Below are 11,305 nucleotides of genomic sequence, written 5' to 3'. Positions count from 1 at the left end.
TTTTTTTTTTTTTTTAAGTCAAAGACTCATTCTTTTGCCCAGGCTAGAGTTCTGTGGCATCTGCCTAGCTCACAGCAACCTCAAAATCCTGGGTTCAAGCCATCCTCCTGTCTTAGCCTCCCAAGTAGCTGGGACTAAATGTGCTTGGCTATTTTTTCTGTTTTTAGTAGTAATGGAGTCTTGCTCTTGTTCAGGCTGTTCTCAAACTCATAAGCTCAACAAATCTTCCTACTCAGCTTCCCACAGTACCAGGATTACAGTTGTGAGCCATCACGTCCAGCCTCTCTTTTCTGAAATTTTTGTCAAGAGAACCTAAAGAATTTCATGGTAGTAAAACCTCAAGTATGGGAGCTTCTCTAAGCCTGTAGTCACCTGGATATTCATTCTCACTCTAAGGCTAGTTCATATTAAACCTCCAGTAATTTATCAAAATTACCATTTTAGTGTCCCTACCTGTGATGAACTCAACAGGCTCTGGTCCGGACAAGCATATCTCAGCTGTGTCTCTGTAGATGTACCAATGTTTCCAGATATTAGGCTATAAATTTGTCTAGCAACCTGAATTCTCTGATGGGTCCATGCAAATTAATTGATTTTTCAGTTTATTCAACTTTTACTTATTACAAAGACCTGAAGTTACAACTTCCAAGCTCTTTACATATTGGAGCTGGAACTGAACAACAATATTTTAAAAACATATTATTTTGTTTAAACTTTATCAGTTCTAAAGGATAGGAAAGTAATTGAACAAAGACTAAACAATAAGAAAGAAAATGAACCAGAGTTAAAATTTAGGTCATGTGAATCTAGAACCTTCTGTCACCCCATGACTGCATGCTACTTCTGCTTAGTCCCTGTGATTCTCCTTAGGATCACCAGTAGCAGCAACAAGAGCATGAAAGATTGGTGTGCATTCAGGAGGCAGTGGGTTAAATGGGCGGCTGAGATCTCTAATTATTTTCAAGTGGAAAAATTATTTGATCCAGTAACTACCACTCAAAGAAAGGTCAAATCATTTCCTACTGTACCTGGTGAAGGATAATTCAGTTCAACAGTTTTCACATGAGAAGTCTGTGATGTAGCTCTTGACCTTGTGCATTGGCACCTGTATTATAAAGGAGTAAATTTACTCTGCAACTGAAAACTTGTAAACATTGCAATAGGCCCAGACCATATTCTGCACATCCATTCAAAGGCCAATAACAGCAAATGCTATAGCCTTTGAGGGCTAAGAAAGAACAAAATAACAATGAAAATGAAATACTAATTCTTCTCATAATTAAAAAAAATTCTAGTAGTTCTCTCTCTCATAAATGGTTATGAAATGGTCTCAAAATGTGGTCTTTAATTACTTTTGGATATACTGCTATTGTTACCTTTGTTTACTGATTTTAAATATCTTTGTATTGTGTATAAATCTCACAATGCATACAAAACAAATAGTATCATCCACACTTTGCCAATAAGAAATATAAAAAGGTAAAATAATTTGCCCAGGTCATAGATATTATGTAGCTAAGCCCCAAGAATTGACCCCAGATTTATTAACAAAGCTCATCCTCTTTATACCAAACTAAGCAGTAGAGAAATTGATTTTTATGTGTTTTATGTGTGAGAGCAACACAAGTAGATTTAGTGGAGAGGGGAAAAGGTGGCTAACCTTGATAAGGTGATAATATATACACTTTATAACTCCTCCTACTGGCACCCTTTAGCTAGATTTCCTCTAAGGATGTTGTATGGGCAATGCCAAAAATCAGCTCCTGGCTTTGGTAACAGTAAGTGCAGAGATACCTATCCTGCAGCAAAGATGAATTCACTACTCACTAGAATTCAGAATGTCCTGGGAGTATACATTTGTCGGAATATATTCTGTTTCCTCAAGCATATGTAGTCTTAGAGCAAAATGTGGTCTTTAATTACTTTTGATAATTCTTTTTATTCACACAATAAACCTGGGTCTCTTATGTGCACTCTTGCATTTTAAATGCTTTTGATTTCATACATTTCGTTTTGTATTAAAAGTTCCCTCACACAAATCAATAGAATTGGCCATATAGAGCAATAATATAAATAGTGGTACTTGTTTCACATACAGTATATATGATCGATTCTCTTAAAACTTTAAATAAAATTTAAATGCTTTATTATTGTGGTTATATTAACAGTAGTGGTAGTAGTAAGTAGTATCCATTAAGCCATGAGAGTCTAGCCTATCGTACCACACATTTGCAAAGAACATTCAAAACAGGAAGATTCGGGCAGCACCTGTGGCTCAAAGGAGTAGGGCACCGGTCCCATATGCCAGAGGTGGCAGGTTCAATCCCAGCCCCTGCCAAAAACTGCAAAATAAAAAAAAGAGGAAGATTTGTGAGTCAGTACAACAGATGGCTGTCTGCAAAGCTTCATCTTTCTTAGAAAGATTGGAATCCACCTACAATTGAAATCCATCTACTAAAAATATATCTCTTACTAGCTGGCTTCAGTGTGGGTTTTCTAACCTTGGTTCAATCCTTTGGTTCCAAAGAATTTATAGCACAAAGTTTTAAAAATATGTTTGTATTCAGTGACTTTTTATATTAAAGTATTTCAATTAGTAAAAAGGAGGGGGGAATTGTAAAGAATATGGAGATAAGACATAAAAATAAATATGTTGTAAGTTAGGGCATGACCGATGTCCTCTAATCTCTGCTTTTCGTTTGTTTGTTTTAAGCATGTAGATAAGTCTGTGAGGACTATCATTTTAATTCCGGAGTTATTGATAATGTAGGATGTAAGTATTCTTTTTATCTAAAAGGATTGCCTTGTAACCATTGTAAAAAAAAATGCTAAGATACATGGTGAAATGGTCTAAGGACCATGTATCTATAAAGAAAGAAGAAAGGAATTCTATCTGGGAGGACTTGGCTTGAATTATTTTTTAAAGAAATAGGATTTCAGCTGGAGTTTGATAAGAAGATAGTAGAAAGAATAGTGAAAACTATGTTTAAATTAGTCAGAATTTGGTAGCTTTGGATTAATCCTCCCACACTTTGGACATACTACTTTAGGTCTGAGGTTTAGTTTTCTTATTTATACAAAGAAGAAATTAGGGTATATTTGAAATAAAAATAGGTGTTTGTTACCACTGCCCTTTTAGGTTTTCACAACAAATATCATTAATGAGGCATATCACTTTTTATTATAACCTTAGATACAGGCTGCAAATACTTTCCAAAACAGTAGGCAGATATGTTATTGGTAACAAATAGGATGTACAAAAAAAGCTAGAAATTATAAATGAATTTAAGAAAAATATAGGATACCAGATCTACAAAAACCCAATTGTATTTTTATATCCTAGCAATGAAATACTAGATCATAAAACTAAAGATGCAATTGGTTACCTTGCATAATGCTATATGCTTTACATCCTGACACCTGTTTGGTGTGATCAGTCTTTAATTTTAACCATTCTAAATACTATTTTCTTGTGATTTTAATTTGTATTTCTCCAATGATTAATGAAGTTTATTATCTCTTTCTGGGCTCATTGATATATCTCCTTTGCTGACATGTCTGTTTAGACCCTTTGTCCATTTCTAATGAATTTTTATGTTATGTTTATTGGAATTTTGAAACTTTTTGTCTTCTGGATCCAACTATTTTATTAGTCATAGAATTGTAAATATTTCTTTCCAGATATGTGGCTTGCATTTGCATTTTCTTAAGCCTGTTTTTGAAAAGAAGTAATTTTTTGGAGTTTAATTTACCAGTTTATTATTTTCCATATCATGCTTTTGGTGTCATAGCTAAGAAAATTTTGCCTAACATGATGTTACAAAGATTTTCTCCTATGTGTTCTTCTAGGAGTATTAGTGTTATGTTTTACATTTGAGCTTATAATCTATCTTTTGCTTATTTATGCATATGGCATGAGGCATAGGGTATTGTATTTTTGTGCATATGGGTGGACCGATTTTTAAGTACAATTTTTTGAAAACATTATCTTTCTCAGGCAGCACCTGTGGTTCAAAGGAGTAGGGCGCTGGCCCCATATGCAGGAGATGGCAGGTTTGAACCCAGTCCTGGCCAAAAAGTGCAAAAAACAAAAACAAACAAAAAAAAAAACCATTATCTTTCTCTACAGAATTACTTTTGTAACTTTATAAAAACCCAATTGACCACGTATGTATGGATCTCTTTCTGGACACTATTCTGTTCACTGATTAAGGCATCTTAATGCTAATATCACGCTACCTTGATTACAATAACTTTATAGCTGGTTTCAAAATATAGTAACATAAGTTCTTTAACTTTGGTCTTTTTTTTAAAGTTCTTTTATCTTTTGCATATATTTGGCATTTCCAAATGAATTTTAGAATAAGCTTGTCAAGTTTTGTGAAAGAATCTACTAGGGTTTTGACTGGGGTTACGCAGAATCCATTGGATAATCAGGAGAAAACTGGTATCCTAACGATAGAGTCTTACTCTCCATTAACAATGTATCTTTCTATTTAAGTAATTTAATTTCACTCAGCAAACTTTTTCAGTTTTCCTTACATAGGTCATGTACATCTTTTGTTAGATTTATCCTACGTATTTCACATTTATGCTGATATTATCAAAGACATTTTAAAATTTCAATTTCTAATTGTTTTTTGCTAGTTTATAGACATGAAATATTTTTTATGTACTGATCTTATATCCTGTAACCTAATTTCACTTATTCGTTCTAGCAGTCTTTGTATAGATTAAGTCAAATTTTCTCTAGATGATCCTGTCACACACGTAAAGTCATTTTTACTTCTTCCTTTTTATATGGCTATGTGTTATTTTCTTTTCTTATCTAAGAATGCTGACTAGAACCTTCAGTACATACTACATAGAAATGTTGACAGCAGACTTTCTTTCCTTGTTCTAGATTTAAATAATTTGGTTAACTATCTCTTCACTTGTGTTGTTTCCAGTAAAACATATACCTTCTTTCTTCCTTTCTATATACTGTTTATTTGTTTCTCCAGCTGAATTTAAGATTCATCTTTAGCTTTAAGAAATATGATTAAGATGTCCCTTAGTATAATTATCTTCATGTTTCTTTTGCCTAAGGTTCACTGAGCTTCTTGGGTCCATAGGTTTATAGTTTTCATCAAACTTGGGAAATTTTTGTTCATTTGCCTTAAAACATATATTTTTATAGTTACTTATCTCTCTCTACTCCTTCAGGGACTCCACTAAAGGTATATTAGGCTGCTTTTAGTCATCCAAATCTCAATCATTTCTCTATTTATGTTTTTATCATTCTTTCTTTGTGTGTTTTATTGTCAAATCTTCAAATTCACTGTATCTAATCTTCCATTAATCCCATTCAGTGTTCTTTTTATCTCAGATATTATAATTTTCATCATTGAAGTTTGATTTGTTTCTATTTGTTTAATATTTTTTCCACATTTCTAATCATGTCACATATCTTTTCTCAAGCGTAAGTACAGATTTGATGTGATTGTTTTAATATCTACTCATTCTATCATTTCTGGTTATATTTCCAGTGATATTTGGTCTCATTATTGGTCATAATTTCCTGATTCTTTGCATTTCCAGTAATTTCTTTTATTGGACACAGAACATTGTCAATATTGGGGGGGGTACTGAATATTTTTGTATTCTTGAAGACATTCTTGAGCTTTCTTCTTATGTATAGTCAGGTTACTTAGAAACAATTTAATCCTCCTGAGCTTTGTTTCTAAACATTTTTAGGCATGATCAGCATTTAGCTTAGGTTTAAGTTTTCCCAGTTGGTTAATAGTCTAACTAATTTCTTAAGAATTATGAAGTTGTTGCAACCCATTGTTGCAAAAGAGGTTCTATTCCTACCTTGTTGTGAGATCTGATCATTGTTCCTTCTCCTCTTTTCAGATGGTTCTTTCACTGAACTGGGTACCTTCTTTATACATGAGCTGATCAGTGCTTAATTAAGTACCTAAAGAGGATTCTGTAGGGAACTCTAAGTTCTTTCTAAGTAGTTCCCTTCTCTTTGGTACCCTGTTCTATTAACTCTTGTCACTTTGGCTCCCACAGCCTCCTGGCTTTATCTTCTCAACTTACTGAGTATTATTTCTAAGTTCTCCTTCCTGTATGGCACCCTATATGTAACTCTAGGCATTGAACTATGGAAATCACTGTGTTTCCCTCATTTTTTTCCCATTAACTTACAAATCACTGTCCCTTGCTGTTTGATATCCAGTAACTTGAAAGCCAATTTTTTATATCTTATGTCCAGTGTTTAGGTTGTTTTAGGCAAGAGGTAAATCCAGTTCCCATTGGTCCATCTTGGACAGAAGTTTCACAACATTGATTATTCATGTTATAACTGACTGATTTAACATGAAGACTGTTATGAAGAGAAAGTAGAGACGTGAATAAATTAAAGGAGAAACTTGAAGTCAGAGAGAGTAGAAAGAGCATAGACTCTACACCAGGAATGAGCTTTTACATTTAAGGATTGACAAGAAGTCTGATGTTTTCTGAAGCAGAGTAAGTGAGGAAAGAGCATGATAAGAGATATTTTCATAGCAATGTGAAGGAGTTAGGTGATGTAGGGTCCTCTCAGAAATTGAGGTAGTTTTCTAATTTGATCAAGGGAATTATCTGATAGTATCTATATATCTATTCATTTATATTTAAAACATCACCATAAATTGGCTCGGTCCCCATAGCACAGTCGTTATGGCACCAGCCACATATACCAAGGGTGGTGGGTTCAAACCCAGCTTGGGCCAGCTAAACAACTGCAACAAAAAAATAGCCAGGTGTTATGGCGGGCACCTATAGTCCCAGCTACTTGGGGGCCTGTGGTAAGATAATTGCTTAAGTCCAAGAGTTGGAGGTTGCTGTGAGCTATGATGCCATAGCACTCTATCAAGGGTGACATAGTGAGTCTCTTTCTCAAAAAAAAAAAAAAAAACACAATAACTTTTGTTTGGAGAATTGATTCTAGGAGGCAAGTGGAGGAATACAGAAGTGATTCTGGAATTATAATAATCCAGGTGAGAAAAAATGGAAGATAAATGTGTCAACAATAGAAGAGGTGAGTTAGTAGTTAGATTCACAATATATTGTAAGCATAGAGATCATAAGAAATGTTAATCTAGTGGAAGTCAAGTCTGACACAGATAGAGCAAACCAAATCCTAGGTCTTGGAATGTAGACACAGTGCTTCATTCATTCAAATGACATTTAGAGGAGAAGTCATTTGGAAGTGAGGTAAATCTAGTAAATTGGGCATGCTCAGTTTGAAATGACTAATAGACACCCAAGTAAAAATTCAAGTAGCCTCTTAGAAAGGTTAGTCTTCTGCGAATTACATTACATGGTAGGCAGCAGGGATAGCCCACCTCATCCAGCAAGCTGTTTATGAGTCCCTCCTCCCTCCATGATCTGCCATGTCTCCTCAGAAATGTTCACTGGACTCAGTCTCCAGACACTGGAAACACTGCAATTCTCCACCATACTCCTTTTGCTATTCATTGTATAGTTCTCAACCCTTTTCCTCTATATGAGAAGGCCATTTTTGTTCATATTACCTCTTTGAGAAAGAAGTTCTTTTAAGGGATTATGTAGTCAGCACAATTCTTTTTCAGATAATACATGTATAAAACTGCACAACCTCTTCCATCAAAGTCTCAAGGTCTAAAATGAGGCTTTACATTAGGAAAGAAAACTTGATTTCCTTAATTAAATCCTTAGAATTCCGGAAACAAAGGGCAAAACAACCAGCATCTCCTCAATGTCATGCACAAGGTTTTTCCCATATTGTTTGGCTCTTATTCCTTTGCAATTCTGAAGCTGGGTAAAAATATTGATCTTGAGAAACGGAATGATTGAAAGACGGAATTCTCCCTGTCACTTCTTTGTTACTGTAGTAGATAGCCCAAAAGTTAGAAATAACAGCTAATAATGAAGGAATATAAAAGAAGATTCTGGGAGATAAGAATGAAGAATTTGTTATTGCCTGGTGCTGATGACAGACTTGATAATCTAATATTAATGGGAGCAATAATTCCATCCTACATGCCTTTCTGTCATATTAACACTAGTGATCACCTTATATCATTTGAGAACAGATGTTCCTTTTTTTTTTTCTGACAGAGTCTCACTTTGTCACCCTCTGTAGAGTGTCATAGCATCATAGCTCACAGCAACCTCAAACTCTGAGGCTCAAACAATTCTTTTGCCTCAGCCTCCCGAGTAGCTGGGACTACAGGTGCTCACCACAGCACCTGGCTATTTTTAGGTCTGGGGTCTTGCTCTTACTCAGGCTGGTCTGGAACCTGTGAGCTCAGGCAATCCATGCATCTCAGCCTCCCAGAGTGCTGGAATAACAGGCATGAGCCACTGCGCCCGGCCCACAGATGTTCTCATTTGTGGATATTCTCACTTTAAATTCTCCATCATAATGTAACAATGATTGTTACATACAACTTGATACACGTAAACAGAGAAAAAGGGAGATATCCACCCCAAAGTACTGCAACTCTGAAAATTGGCAGCAGATTTCAGATTAGAGATTATATTTTTAGGCTAGGTATAAATAAGTTAGTTGTTAGGAGTTAAAAATACATGTCATAAAATGAATTACTTTGACATGATTTGGTGTCATGATGTGCGCATCCAGATGGCCCATTAAAAGTTTTTGTTATTTATGTGGCCAGCCTTACTCAGCAGTTAGTTTGTTATCTGAAGTGTCAGCCCCTTCAACTCAGGCATTATTTTCCCTGGTTATATTTTCCCCTACGTCTGCACCCACTAATCTTCTCAGCACCATTCCCAGTCCCAGTCCAACCCATGCTTGAGCAGAGAGCATGAGTGGCTTCAGTTCTTTTTGGACTGATTTGGACTGATTTGGACTGATTTGGACTGATTTGGACTAAATCACTCACCCCAGGAAAGTAGAGGATTTGTAGATTCTCATGCTCTAGGAGACCAAAATGGCCTTACATGCTGCTGCTAGGCAAGGGGACTCTTCAGGAAGCCAGGGCTTATAGATAAGCTGGACTTCTAATTTTTACCCACATGGGCCTTCAGAAACTACCACAGCATTATCATGGGTCTCGCCACACTCTGAATGGTTATGTCCTTATACCTGCTGTATCTTCAGGGTCAGTCTAGGGCTGCTGTCTCTTCCACTTGCTCCATCCATCATCCTTTGAATACAGAGTCGTGCTACTCTGATTCAGAGAAAAACTCTGAGGTTCAGCATCTGATGGATGTTGTGCTTAATTTTCAGCACTCATTAAACCTTGGGCCAGTGATTGTCCTATAAAGAAGGAGGCTCATGTACCATACTTTGAGCAATGTGGCATGAAGGGAGATGTCAATGGTCTGGAAAACATCTCATCACTACCACGAGAGATGCAGAAAGAAACCATTCCACTCCCCCAGACGGATGTTGTACTCTCCAAATGCAATTCCATGAGAGGTTGTAGCCATCTTTCAACACTGGCTGAAAGTGTTGAAAGCAACCTTCCAAAGGTGGAAAGATAAAAATATAGGAAGAATTAAGATCTTTAATTACCCTTCCTTTAAGCCATTGATTACACTGTTTTGGAGTTCACACCATTGCTGGTATTCCCGTTATGTGAGATTATACTTTTCTGTATTTTTTTCTACCGTTTAGAAATAGGATTTTAATTGATGCAGGCAAGAAAATACTAATGGCCATAGGATAAAGCATTTTAAATAATGGCCCTGCTCACAAGAGATGCTCTCATGATAAAGCCTAGGGTTAATTGAAAAGCATCAGTATGAACAGTAGGTTTTCTTTCTCTCAATTTATAATGTGTTATCAATTCCAGAAATTAAATCCTTATGTGCCTGTGCCCCATGTAGCTTTTCCCTCTAATAAAAATAACTATATTCTTCTGAAAGTGAAAGTCTGAGTCTTTAGATTTCAACAGATGAAATGTTATCAAATGGAATATTTATTATATACTGTAAAGAATTATACTTGATCTCTCTTGTTTCTGATTTTGAAAGTACCATTCAGAATAAATTAAATGAAATTATGACATTTTATTAATGGATTAGGTCTCCAAAAGCTGTTGAATAAATTGAAGTACAGCTGTGAAAAAGGAATTTAGATCAATTCCTTGGTGTCTAACACTGTCCTGGATGCAGCTACTCTTATATCTGTGTGAGTTTGCCAGGCCTCAGGGGAATCCTGCTAAAAACCTACTTACCCAATAGAAATTAAGACATTGTAATCATCCTTAGGATGAAAATGTGAAAGAGGCAATAGTTAGAGATTAGAAGTTTTGTGAGCCTTTCTTATTTTAGTTCCTAACTAAACTAACAGATCAGTTTGGTGTTTTCTTTTTAACAGATATATTTATTAATAAAAATTTCAGTGTGGCTTCTTATGGAATAGTTTATTACATTTCTTTTTGATTTTTTTGAATGCAAAGATATTTAGTAATATTTTCTCTGCAAGACTGTATAGTGACAGGAAATGGAAGATGAACTAGCACTTTATGGCAATGAGAAAGTAATCCATGATCTCAGCATCCAGCCCGGGGGGTTAATATGCGTCCACCAGAAATCTTAGTTAGGAGCTCATGTCTCCTCCATGGGGGCTCATCTGGGAGATGGCTGCCATCCAGCAGGAGTACAATGAAGAGATATCAGATACAAGGTGTATCCAAGGAGGTTTCTGATGGTCTGTGACCATTGTGGTTTGCTAGGGCTGCCATAACCAAGCACCACAAACTGGGGGCCATGAGGAACTAAAATTCACCTTCTCACAGAGGTGGAGGCTGGAAGCCTAAGCCCAGGGTCTGGCAGTTTTCACTCCTTCCAAGGGTAGAGGGAACAAGCTATTCCAGGTCCCTCTCTGTGGTTTGTGGGTGACTCTCTTTTCCTGTCTTTCCTCTGTACTCCTATTATATTTCGTAATAGAGATTTAATGACCTATAGGTAACATTTACTATATGACCCATCTATTAATATGAGACATTATTTGGTACATGATAAGTTTTACATATTGAGATGTCATATGTTATATCAGAATATGTTATATGATATCTCATATATGGTACATCACTGGAGTGAGAAAACTGAGTTCACACGTTTCTGTATGATATGGGTGAGTTTTCTGTGACTGTCCTTGGATGATGTTTGACTCACCTACTATATAAACCTGTTATAAGTATCCCCTATGGTACTATAAGAGTAAAAATAGTTTCTAAGTTATATAAATAAAACAGACGTTGTACCTCCATCACAATGCTAGGTTTGGCTGAAATACAAATATTTTATTACTTAACACATG

Source organism: Otolemur garnettii, unplaced genomic scaffold (assembly GCF_000181295.1).
Source record: "Otolemur garnettii isolate 467f Iridium unplaced genomic scaffold, OtoGar3 scaffold00001, whole genome shotgun sequence".
NCBI lineage: Eukaryota > Metazoa > Chordata > Mammalia > Primates > Galagidae > Otolemur > Otolemur garnettii.
Note: the sequence above shows the minus strand (reverse complement) of the source record.